This window comes from Haemaphysalis longicornis, unplaced genomic scaffold (assembly GCF_048455015.1).
Source record: "Haemaphysalis longicornis isolate Haplotype H1 unplaced genomic scaffold, Haemaphysalis longicornis Haplotype H1 scaffold_6, whole genome shotgun sequence".
Classification (NCBI taxonomy): domain Eukaryota; kingdom Metazoa; phylum Arthropoda; class Arachnida; order Ixodida; family Ixodidae; genus Haemaphysalis; species Haemaphysalis longicornis.
In genome coordinates this window covers 13,744,307-13,756,642 of record NW_027526407.1, presented here as the reverse complement: position 1 = coordinate 13,756,642, position 12,336 = coordinate 13,744,307, and the positions used below count along the sequence as shown (strand labels likewise).

General features: G+C 43.7%; 1 long non-coding RNA gene across 1 annotated transcript in view; it reads right to left on the bottom strand.

Moving 5' to 3' along the window:
- Window positions 1–3,322, bottom strand: part of LOC144141401 (uncharacterized) — a 52,125-nt gene extending 48,803 nt beyond the window's left edge. Inside the window, exons 1-2 of the long non-coding RNA XR_013316583.1 lie at window positions 3,187–3,322; window positions 2,111–2,280 (exon numbers count right to left, since the gene is read on the bottom strand). This is a non-coding gene — a long non-coding RNA (uncharacterized LOC144141401). The remainder of the gene's footprint in view (window positions 1–2,110; window positions 2,281–3,186) is intronic.
- Between the last annotated feature and the right edge of the window lie 9,014 nt (window positions 3,323–12,336).

Here is a 12,336-nt window from a genome sequence, read left to right as displayed (position 1 = left end):
TTTTTCTTCGGCGTGCGGCCGCAGTGACCCAGGCTGCGCCGTGTCCGTGGCGCATCGGCCATATCTGTGGCCATTTCCAGTGTTGCCAAGCGAAGAAATTGACCGCTAAACTTTTCAACAAATACCGTCTATAAAAGAGAAGGGCGAGAGGATTTGAATATACATGGCGGAGTTTCAAACAAAAATTTCCCAACAAAAAACAACGAGGCAACGAATACTTAAGATGTTCAATTTGTCTAATTTATTAACCGTCACCTTCAAATTTAAACTGTTGTTATGGCTTCAGCAGGGGAAATACCACTTTTCCTTAGGGTAAAAAATAAGCAGTGGCTTAGCTCGGCTATACCAGGTTATACGCAGCGTGAGCTAAGGTTCAGCTGGTTATTCTTAGCTTTCGTGGTTGTCTAGGATTAGCTTGATTACCATGCTCACTGCTGCTTCAATGACACACACACAGTATACGCATTATGTTAGACTTAAATATTTATTAAGCGGCTCCGGCGCAGCTTCACTAATCGCCTCAGAGTTCGGCTGGTTCCACGGGCGCACGCCGGTTTTGCCTCGACGCACGAGCCATCGGTTACACACCCGGCCACCCCTCACATGGTCATTAAGTGGACCGTGCCGCCACATGTGGAATGTAGGTCGGCGAAGATGCTGGGCGCGTGTGGTGTGTGAGAGACGCCGGGAAGCGAGCAACGTTCTGTGTGCTGTGTGACGTCACTGCTCCTCGCGCATGCGCAGCACGGCTCTCCAGGAACCAGAGAAAACTGCTCAACCTCGGCCATGTAGCTCACGCTACAAAAAACGTATCTCCAAAGCAAAGTTAAGAAAGCTTTCGTTAGTTGGTAGCGACGTCAGTGCATCGATTTGCATTCATGTTGAGCATCCACTGAGCGAGGGGCTCATTTTGTGCAGGCCATACTTTAAAGAAACCGATAGTAAAGCAGATCATTGAGATAGTGTACGGCTAATACGTAGCACAGACCATCAGTATAACATGCAAAACGCGGACGGCAGACAGTACTAATACACCAACACAGCGTTCCGGGCGATGAAAGCGTATTGAGAACAATTGTTAATGGTCTAGGTCATCATGGGGAGAGCAAAATCGATATGTGAAAAAAGTTCTTTTAATTTACGATGCTACATGTAAAGCTACCGTAAATATTTTTTACTCTTGACGCGAAGATCAGTTGGTGGGAAGTGAGCTCACCTTCCAGCAAATGGCAAAAAAGAACTCCGAGGAGGCGCCTCGATGACCTTCATTATTGATGTTACATAACTCTGTTTCCTTTACTACGCGGATGCTACTCCACCACAATAGGTATATAACATTAAAGTGTAAGTTTTATGAATTTCATTGTTCCAAAACTAATAACTACCTTCAGATATGTTCTAAAGTAATATACAAACTGCCTTCTCGCTTCGATACACCCTCCCTCCTCCGTCTTTCTACTCCTTGTGATATACCGCTGATGTGTCGTCAGGGTGTTAGCATATATAAATACTTAGGACTAACGCGGTAGCTCAAACAAAGAGGAAATTAAAGACATATTGAAATAAGCTAGCTTTCGCCACCCGTGTTCGATGCCACTCTGGGTGAACACATTTGGGCGTTTCCCTTTTCTAACCTAATTTTTGGTGTATTTGATTTCTTTTACTGCACCTGTCATGTGTTTCCTAAATTACCTTCCCATATGTTTCTCAAATGAGCAAGTGAATGAGTAATACATTTAATGAAGTTGACCAGAAATAAATAAAATTAGAACAGTGTGTGGCCTACTGGCTTTTTCTCAGTCAGGAAATCCACGAGCGTTTGCCGCATTCCGGGCGAATGTTAGCGGGTTACTTCACTCCTACTTAGTTGCTTAAGACAGAAGCACGTTTAATAGCAAATCCATATTTGGTTGTTTTTCAGCGACACTGAGGGCGAACGAAAAAAGTTCTTTGACAGCAATAAAGGGGCCAGTTACATGAGATTACTGCTACCTCAGTTAATACCCCAAAATCTACACACTATACCTATTTTCCCCTTTGTAATAATAATAGGCAGTTTGCATCCCGTGTTTTTGACGTCGTGAGGAAAATGAACGCCAAAAACGCTTACTTTTAGTTCTCGGTGGTAGGCATTGTACTTCCGGAGCATTGATTGTTAACTCCGTAAGCTTCATGATTGGTTACAATATTATCTGCATCACTGTCAGGGTCCCAGAAATCGACGATGAAGTTCCGGAAGCCAGTGGCTTGGCGGCAGAACATGGCTGCCCTGAACAGAAACTTTGCAGCCAATAGTAATAATTAGTCCCCGCAGGAAAGGTGGAATGAAATTAGCCTAAACGAATAATGAAATGTCAATAAGGGCACGCTACAACTAAAAACAATAAACACAACCAGAAAAAGTCCTTATTATGTTATTCTTCAAAAGGGGCCTCTAGAAGTCAACGAAAATAAAAAAGAATTAGTGCCCTTTCTGGAATCTATGGGCGCAATACGATGAGGGCACCTATACTAGTAGACCTGTGCTGGCCAACAGACGCGGTTAGTTTACACAGCAGCAAGAAAAGCGGCATGGCACTTGTTGTTTCCAATTCTGTGTATTGTAGAATCCTAGTTCTCTGGTTCTCTAAGCCTCAATGTTGAGTTACTAGCTACTATAGAACATCTAACGCATTGCCGCTCGAAATAATATTGTAAAGTTACGGCTTCTACTTAACTGTATGAGTTGTGCTGTAAATAGCCACATCTGGCCGTTATTTACCGTACGTGACGACAGCTACAAATGAGTCGGTAAAAAATTGCAACCAAGCACAATAACAAACTAGGTTCGTTTTACGGTCACAACATTGGGTTATGTCCTAGTTCATTATAGTTGCGGCTGCGTTCGAGACGACAACGTTTTTACAGCATCACATGACACGACGTGGTATATGCCTCAACAAGATGACCATTTGAAAAAGCGTAAACTTATATGCGGAAACAGTGCAGGCATTGTGATCTAGAAGGCCCTTTATGTGTCTCGTACGTAACTTGCTCAAATCACATTTAGAACGGGCTTTGACCAGTGCTTTAAAATCCACAAAACGTCTTGGAGAAACACTAAGCATGACTACAAACTTACAACGACACAATTTATGGTTTTTCAGGGATTACCTGTCAAGTTGTCCCCTTTAACCACAACCATACCTTTGTAAACGGATGTCTTGAAAGAGTCTTAGGAAACTCTTTAATGTGATACGATACTGTGAAGTCAATTTGTTGGAGAAAAAGGTAGACAGCCGTGGCAAAAATCGGCAGAACTCTGTTCACTTCCATCCCAACGTTGCAGCTCACTGCAGCAGTAAGAGCTCGAGCATCCATTATATAGGACTCTGATAGTCGCAAAAAAGAAAACGTAATGTATTGCTTTAGCTGCAGCTAATGAGACATGCAATATATATTTTTAAATAAAGATACACATATACTATAATCTTAAAAAGGACCTCGAAATCATTACCTATTCAACACTTGATGGATCAGTGCACCCTGGTTATAGACATGCCGAAGCCAAACTTTATTTTGTATATTTGATTCAAAAAACACAAACATATGCGTTCCAAAACCATTGTTCAAGATGGAGTACGCGTCGAAATATTTGACTTGGTCTGATCAAACATGAGTGCTCTAACACGAACTGATCAACGCACTATTTTGTAGCGTTTAGCTATCTGTTTGTGTGGTACTTTTTTCGTAATGTAATAGCGCAAAAATTGTCGTTGTTTTTCTAGCTGATAGGGCACGCGGTAAGGAGTAGACCAGCATAGACTGCCAACAAAAACAGGCTGTGCACGCGATAGCAGGTCAATCAGCAGGTGTGAGCAGCAAAACGAGGGCATGACGACCCTCTGTCTATTGTACCCCTAACCCTGAACCAAGTCGATCATCAACGCTAAATATAAATCTTGCCTTCACTAATATACGAGGCACACTGCCTAAGCGCGGCAGACTGCATAGTTTTATTGAGGTTGTAGAAGCTGACATTGTCCTTTTAACGGAAACGTGGCCACACAAAGGCGTCCTCGATAACGAAATATTCCCGTCTAACATAAACTTCAGTTTAGATCGCCATGATCGCAGTAATCGTCGTGGTGGAGGCGTTCTCATAGCTAATAAATTTCTCTATCATCCTCACTTATCCCTCATGAAGACACATTCAAACTAACCTGGGTGCGAGTATCAAGCATTGTTCTAAAGGCAATTTTGGCATCTGTTATCCGGCCGCCTGGCTGTGAACATGGCTTTTTCAACCTCCTTTCAAACTCACTCACCTGGAATAAAGAGAAGTTCTCGGAAGCCCTAACATTTCCTTTCGGTGATTTTAATTTCAACAAAATTACCTGGCCTTTACTCTCAACCCCTAGTGTATTCCCGTACAACGAATCCAAGCACTTCCTCGATCTGAAGCTTGATATTAACCAACACCAAGCTATAACGTACCCCACATCGGGCGATAACACTTTAGATCTTCTTCTAACATCAAGCCCGGATGACATAAGGCGCACAGTAGTAGTCCCCCCGTTCTGCGACCATAACCGTATCCACAATTGTGTATCTCTACCTCTGATTCGAAAGTCGCCAACGGAAAAATTTATAACTTATTACAAACGAGGAAATTTTGACGTTATCAACGACAAACTTGGTTGTTTTGTTGACAGTTTCCGCGTATCATATCAAACGCTTTCAGTAAACGCCAATGGGCAGACATTCAAAAACACAATACCGAACTTCGAAAAACAGTATATTCCAACAATTCGTATAAAATCAGATTCCAATAATCACTGGTTCATGATTAATTGAAAAGTCTTTTCAATCAAATTAAAAAAAAACAGCCATTAAGGACAGCCAGTCAATGCAATAACCCTGTAATATAAAAAAATATCACCTGTGCACAAAAAATATATTAGGAACAACAAAAAGGTAAAGAAAAATACCTTTCATTGACCTACTATCAATCGTCCACTCAAATGCGACTAAATTCAGGCGCATGCTCTCTTACAAAAACCAAAGTAACGACATAGAACTTCTAGACCCAGACGGGGAACCAATACACACAAAACACGTTGGAACCGCTCTAAATGACTACTTTTTTCTCTATTCTCTTCCCCTAGTCTTACCCAGTCAACTCGTCTACCTACCCGTTCCCCCGCCGCTGTATCCTCCGAAATAGCAATTACCCCCTGAAGGAATCGTTAAACTGATCAATGCTCTTAAAATATCTTCAGCGCCAGGTTGCGACCCCATAACCCCTAACTTTTATTAAACACCGTCACAGTGGTTAGTCAGGTTATTTGCTTCATGCTAATGCAGTCCATTAAAACAGGTGAAATTCAAGACGATTAGAAGAATTTTTGCCTCATCCTAATGCAGTCCATTGAAACAGGTGAAATTCAAGAAGATTAGAAGATAGGCGGAATAGTTGCGATCTTGCAAACTACCGCCCAATTTCCTTTAGTAGCTTTCCCTCTAAATTACTGGAACACGTTATATCTTCTCATATCGCGACTCACATTGAATCAATAAAATTCTTCTAAAAACACAAGCATGGTTTCCGAAAGCAGTTTTCATGTGAGACCTAATTAGCCGAGTTTACCACGACCTACTACAAATCATGGAAGATAAACTTCAAATTGATGCCATATTCCTGCAATTTTTCAAAGCTTTTGATTCGCACCACATAATCAATTACTTAGCAAGCTACGTTCACTTGGTATTGCACGGAATATTGTCTCCTGGGTTGAACACTTCATCACTAAGCTTAAGCAATTCCCCTATGCTAATATAGAAAACTCCCCTTTAACTAAAGTATCATCAGGCGTCCCGCAGGGTGCAATATTATTACCTCTTCTTTTTTAATATTCATTAACGACCTGCCAAAAAACACACAAACAAAAATTGGACTTTTTGCAGATGACTGTCATATACTCCCGCATGACCTCAACACAGTTGCGCTATGGTGTTATGACTCATCAATGCCGTTAGATTTAACCCAACGGAAGGCGATCTCATTTTCCCGTAAGCGCATACCTACTTTATTAGTTCGCTTTCTCTCGATTCGGCTTCGTCATACAAGTATCTCAGAGTGCACAGCTACCCATCGCTTTTATTTGCGCCGCACGTGCAGTCCATCTGCTTTGATGCTCTACGCACACTTGGTTTTCTGCGCCGTAATCTAAAATCTGCATCTCTGACGTTAAACAACTAGCATACATAACATATGCACGCCCAAAGCTCGAATACGCATCGTCTATTTGGAATCCATCCGAAGCATGTCTCGCTAGCGAACTAGAATCAGTTCAAAATCGCGCAACTCGCTTCATAACCTCACAGTTCGCCAGACAAATCAGCGTCACCGCCTTAAAACACTCAATCCAACTGCCATCTCTCGGGTCACGCCGCATCATCTCACGCCTATGCCTCCTGCACAGTTTCTTTAGCCACCCGCAATCAATACATGAACTTTTAAAGCCCCCAAATAGAACTTCCCGCCTTAACCATTCTAACCCCATTGCACGAGTCAACGGCCGTACATCCGCAATGAACGACTCCTTTTTCCCCCATGCAATTACAGTTTTTACAGTTTGGAATCACCTCCCCGACACCATTCTTGCCACAACTGACTGCGCATCATTCCGCGTAAAACTGGAATCTCCCTTTGGTTACATCCAATAACCCGTGGCTGGAAATATTTTCTACCGGCGTACTGTATATATACATTTTCTTGGCAAGTTGTTTGTGCTCTTCAATCTCTTTTTCCCAGTACAAGCGTTTTTTGTTTGTTTGTTGACGAAACTACCATATGCGTATGTAAAACTGTAATGTGTTTAACTTCTTCATGTTCATCTGTACACCCTCACAGAGTATTTGGTGCCCCCCCCGTTTATGTAATGCCTTCGGACATTTAGGGTTGCAATAAATGAAATGAAAATAAATTTATTACGCTTTTTTTATTGCCTTTGGAAAAGGAATCCTACTGCTTTAAATTATCTAGTTCAGCAACCAAAGGCACAGTGATGACAACCAGGAGACGCATGAATGCTTATTCAGGCATTTTTCTCTTGACTGTGTGTTATCCGTCCAACCATACTAACTATGGAACACAACCAATGCTATTTATCCACAATGCCCACCGCCACATAGCTGGTGGGTCTCCCTGTCTTACAGATTAACCTAATGGAGGCCGTGGATAGAAACCAAGACGGACCGACAGGCATTTTTTGGAATTGCTTCAAGCGAGCACTCCACGGGAACATTTTGTCCTAACGAGTTTGCGTGCGTGAATGGTGTGTGGTCTACGAAATTGTAAAAAAAGATCGATGCCCCTCTCATTAGCCCGCCTTGACTGCGCCACAGAGGGTAAAAACTCACTGGGATCACAAACATTTGGGTACTGGTTTTGAGGCCGATAAAGATAGGTGAACCTAAAGTAAAAAATGCGGAATTTCCCACGGGCACCAAAATGAAGGAAACCCAGTAACTACGCTTAGGAAATCTAAAGAGACAACTGTGGCCCTTGGCGGCATAGCGGCATTACTTTTCATTTTTCTTTTTCATTACCGCAAGCATCTTTTATTACTGTTGAAGACCCGCAATAAAGTAAAACAAAAGTCGTAGCGTAGTGAACTAAAGTGTAGCGCACCCTCAATCCCGGTGGCAGGTTCTAATCCCGTGAGGCTCTTGTTCATTCTTTTCATCTGTGTTTGTTTTATCAAGTGGCAGGGTTGGCGTATCGTATTTGTTAATTTACAATCAAAAGTTTATGACTGGACTGTAGAACTACCACATCAAATGTCAATACATCATTTAAGTGATAGGCACGATTGTTGGGTATCGAACTCGCGCTTTGTTTGTAGACAAGTTCAAGTGTATTTTGAGAGGGAGGAATGATGATGTGTGCATTTGGCAAACATTGTATGTCTTTACAATGAATGAACATACTTTTCTTCTATGCACCTCAACTAGACCGATGGTAGGCAAAGTGGGGGAGGGGTTGGAACTGTAGGAGGAATGAAAGGCCACGGCCTGCAAAAAAACCCGTCACCTTTCGCAACTGGCAGCCCTGAGCTCGTAAAAAAAGGAGGGAAAAGCCTTTATACAGAGACAAGGGCGTGTAGGCCATCAGAGGAAACGGCGATGGTCGAATAATTGTTTTGTGATATCACATATACATGATATCGCATGCACACATGTACAACGCACGCAAATGCTCGCTCTAACAAAATTTGATGCGGTTTCTTAAACACTCACTCATACATTTGACTCTAATACGTAGAAACATATGTCGTCACCTTGTGCACGTGGTAATATTGATCAGGTGCTACTTTTTTCGAGGATCGTTTGGCAGGGTGTGGAAGCAAAACAATCCAGCTTAATTCTTTGCGTGAGGTTTTCGAGCCGTAAGGGGAGTGAATGGTTCACAAGCCCAATGAAGAAATGAAAAAGCCGCAAAGGAACGTAGAAATCCAGGGAGGCCCTTTTCTTAGGCGAACATTGTGACGCAGAACTACCGCAGCAATAGACGCGTGCAAACAGATGTTGCTGATGACGATACCTAGAAACTAGTCATCTAATGAATATTCCAGTGGTGCGCTCCCATGATGCGAGGAGACGGACGAGTTTGGTGGAAATGTGCAGCGAACTTATCCACGCAGATTTCATTTTCAATAACGGCACAATACCCCCAGCTTTAAAGGGGCACTGACACAAAATTTTGAAGGCGACATAACTTCGGAGATAGATTGGTGGGAACACATATACATCACCGGCAAAATATCAGCGGCGAATACAGCCTAGAACATATTTAAAATCAATTTTAAAGTGTGCGAAACGCAACCGAGCAGCCAGCAGAGAACCACGCGCAATCGACATGCCGAGGATATTGTGTAAATAAACAACATCCAAACACGTCACGAGTTTGTGTTTGCCGCTTCCGCACTGCCGGCGTTTTTCGCCGGCTCGCCCGGCTCGTTGCTCCAATCGGAGGGCCGGAGGGCGGAGCTTCTGCTCTCGAGAACGAACGACCCGATGGTTGGCTTCGGAGGCGCCGTGCTTTTGTCAGCTCATCGGGCAGCTGGCCGCGACCAAAGTTCTACAGCGATTCCAGGCACTCTGTTTTTATTACTGTTCATTATCATTGGATGTGAAAACGCGCCGGAGGCACAAAAAGCCCACTGAGCTAGCCGCACGGTCGCTATACAGGCGGCGGCTACGGCCGCGAAGTGGCCCAGGCCGGCGCAGGTAGCTCGAGTGATAGCTTGTTACCGCTGCACGAAATTGTCCCCAAGTCTCGACCATGGTGGCTTACATGAGAAAGGAGTTAATGATGCGATGGTGGGTTGCAATAAAAATTGTCATCTGCACCGCTTACGAGAGCGGCACTCGAATATCCGCCGCAGTGCTAAGCCGAACACATCTGTAGGCGGACCTGTAGGCAGACCGGCCCGCTGCTCCCAGCGCGCGTCTTGCCACCCACCGTCTCGAGCGTCGCGCGTCGTTCTTCAGCCGCGGTAGCATTTGCACTCGCAGCGCCTGCGTCACATCCACGGTCGCTTTTTAATTAAGCGCCTCACTAGATCAGTACGTTAGGGCATTAGCAGAAACTGCCTTCGATGCGGATTTGACAGTGCTACGGCGGCTCTGCTCTGTGATATCCCTCCGACGGTCGCGCGGTCAGCTTTGTTCACACAAAATCCACAAAATCCATCGTTTCGCGGCACTCGCTGAAACCGAAACTGCGACTGGCCGCATTGAAAATGCCTCCAATTAAGCAACCGTCACACGCTGAAGCAAATGAGGTTTCTACAGGTTATAAGTAGGTCACTAGCTACTTATCGCAAAAAAAAAACAAGATGCAAAATTTTTGTGTCAGTGCCCCTTTAACAAAATTCTTGAAGGAGGCGATTACTCGAACACTTATTTTCCTGAAAATGTGAACAGCCATGAACATGGCATACCTCTTTAATGGACCCTCAGCTGGATAAACACAATTTCAAGTGACTGCGAGCAATTAGCCCATGCCCACTCGCATGCATTGTCCCTCACGCACGTGTTTCAAGGTAAAATCAGAAGGCAGCTTCTCCGAACAGATATAGCTGGCCCGCAGTGAATCTGTCGTATAAGGCCCACTTGCTTACGACACTGTATTGCAAGACGTCTTATTTCGCCTGCAGAACTAGTGAAATGAATGGATAATATTCTGAAATCTCTAAAAAGTGTTCACTGCAGTCGGAATTACAAGCTGCCTCACCATTTCATAAACAACTCTACTAATGGCTCAACTTACGCGGTTAAATACTTACGTTTATATGGTATATCACACGACTTAAACTGGTCCTGTCAGCTAAACCACATACGTCACTCGGATAAGCCTGTTGTTAGATACATAACCCGTAATCTCTGTTTAGCCCCACTCTTCATAAAATTCCCTTCATACTTACCTCTTGTTGTGCCTGAACTAAGGTTTGTAAATGGTATTTTTGATTCTCACAAAGCCAATTTTATTATAACCCAAGAATCTGTTCAAAATAGCGCCACTCGATTGATTTTTTCAGATTACTCATACTATTCGAGCTCGTCATCGTTGAAAGCAGAACCTTATATTTGTACACTTCATTATTACAGCCAGGTAGCCAAAGTCTCCTTTTCCGCAATATCTACCACTCTACCCTACTGAAAAAAATCATACGATATATGAACGATAACTTGTATACGAGGTTATGGGATCGTAATGTGAATGATATCACAGGCTTCAACGATATCATTGAGATATCATAGAAGTTCATCGTAGTAGCTCATCGTATAAGTTGGATCATACAAGTAGGATCGTTGCAAGCCGTGTCGTTTGAGTTTATCGCACAGATTTCCGTGGTGTGAGCGATAATATGTATTCGATGTGTGCGTGTCATACAAGCGTTAAATGTGCAGGTGTTGATATTGTGCTGTGCATGTGCTTAGATTCTTGCACAGTTGTATACGCAAAAGAATACATGAAAGCTGCTGCCTTTTCACTTTTATTTCATCTCCCGCAGCAGGTTGGCCACATATCCGTGAAATGCTTTCATCCGCTTCTGCGTGGTATGTTCACTGTTCCGGTGTTTCACGAAATAACCATTTGCACCTGCAGAAAATGGAAAAAGAGAGGGAGCAGAGAACATGTGTTTAGAGGGTGCACGCGAACCTCTTTGTGTGTGGCTGAGCGATATTACATACATGCTCAGTTAGTTGTACCACCTGTGAATATTTCCCATGGTCGAATGAGGATACTCTTGATAACTGCGGAAGCTGTGCTTGCTCACAATGCTATGACCACCAAACATCGTTGGCCCACACTTAAATTCAAGTTTCGTCACATGTGGAGATGTGTCCCTTAATATTGCGCTAGCGAAGTAGAGAAACGTGCGGGGAGGGGCGCCTAAGAAAAGCCACGTTTTGTTTGGGCTTCATGAGCTTGAGCTCACAGCATGGCTGCAGGCTGATGCTAAGGTCCGAGGCGCAAGCCTATACCAGCACATCTTATATTGAGCACGGACCAGCACTTGGACATGGCACTTGCCTCACGAGCGTATGTGGATGCTATGTTGTGAGAACAGTGCTTTCAAAATATTGTTTATATTGCCCCTATTCCTGATCTTTAACCCTTTGAGGGTCACGGCCGTACATGTACGACATCGGCAAACACTTTCAAAACGGTCAATGACGTGCATGTACGGCATCGCTTCTATCTTTAAAAAGCGCGGCTTTTTCGCCAACTTCTCTTGCTTGGCATGTGCTGCCACACTTCGGAAATACGTCAAATGTTTTTCTTGCGCCGATGGCTCTTTTTATTTTTTTTATGATTTACTTCAGCGGCGCGTCGGCTATCGGGTGCGCATCTGTTAACGAGGGGGCGCGCTGGGTATCGCCCACCGAGTACACGGGCACCTCTCCCTTCTTGTGCCTGCCACAGAGCAAGGTCGCCTGCGAAACTGATGAGGCTTTTTTCTCGTGTTTTTGTATTCTATGAGCGGTGCGCCGTATATCGCTCCCGCATCCGACCAGGCACGCCGGCGGGCGCGCAGCGGCTGGTTTCGTTATTGTCCTCCGGGCGCTTCCTGCTTTTTGCGCCTGCGAAACTGATGTCTACCTGATTTTCATTCACTCAAAAGGTGCCGGCTTGTTACTCTCTCGTTTTTATTTAGAATTTTGTTGTGTAACGCCATAATAAACCACATGTAAGTAACAACACAAATAATTTTTTTTCACTTTATGGTCACCCGAAAAAATTTTTATTATTTTTTCTCGATATAGATTCGTCCGTACAAT